Genomic DNA, 894 nt, shown 5'->3' on the forward strand with positions numbered 1-894 from the left:
AGTGATGAAAAGATAAGATATGGTGTGTATGTATGTATGTACATATGTGCATATGGATGTGTATACACATATGTGTATATATACATACATACACACACTTATGCAATGGAATATTACGCAGCCATCAAAAAGAGTGAAATCATGCCATTTACAATGATGTGGATGGAGCTAGAATGTATTATGCTAAGTGAAATAAGTAAATCAGAGAAAGACAAATAATATGATTTCACTCGTGGAATGTAAGAAACAAAACAGATGAACATATGGGGGGGTGGGAGAAGAAAGGAAAACAAACCACAAGAGACTCTTAAGAGAAAAACAGGGTTGATGCAGGGAGGTGGGTAAGAAACTAGATGGGTGGTGAGTATTAAAGAGAGCAGTTGTAATGAGCACTGAGTGTTGTATGTAAGTGATGAGTCACTGAATTCTACATCTGAAACCAATATTGCACTGTATGTTAACAACTAAAATATAAAAATAAAAACAACAAACCACAAATCTTCCATATGAGGGACTTCTGCTTCTGGAAAGATGGAGTAGGTGTACTTTTATGCTTTCTACCAAGTGTGGCTAAAAATCCTGGATGTTATGTATAAAACAAACACAAGACCCTGACAGGTGGAGAGAAGAAAACAGACAAGCTAGGAAACTTGAAATCCAAGGAACATGGTGGTGAACTCCCTGGTTTTGTTTTGTTTTGTTTTGTTTTGTTTTGTTTTGTTTTGTTTTACTCCTCATATTTCCATGCTTGGAAATGAAGAAGCAGCAACCTGAAACATCAATGGGTGCAGACAACAACAACAACGACAAAGAAAAAAATCAAAACCCCAAAAACCCCAACCAAAACAAACAACAACAAAAACCCCAAACCCTGCTGTCTCTCTCCAAAGGACC

The sequence above is a fragment of the Crocuta crocuta genome, unplaced genomic scaffold, assembly GCF_008692635.1.
Source record: "Crocuta crocuta isolate KB4526 unplaced genomic scaffold, BGI_CrCroc_1.0 scaffold1063, whole genome shotgun sequence".
Lineage (NCBI taxonomy): Eukaryota > Metazoa > Chordata > Mammalia > Carnivora > Hyaenidae > Crocuta > Crocuta crocuta.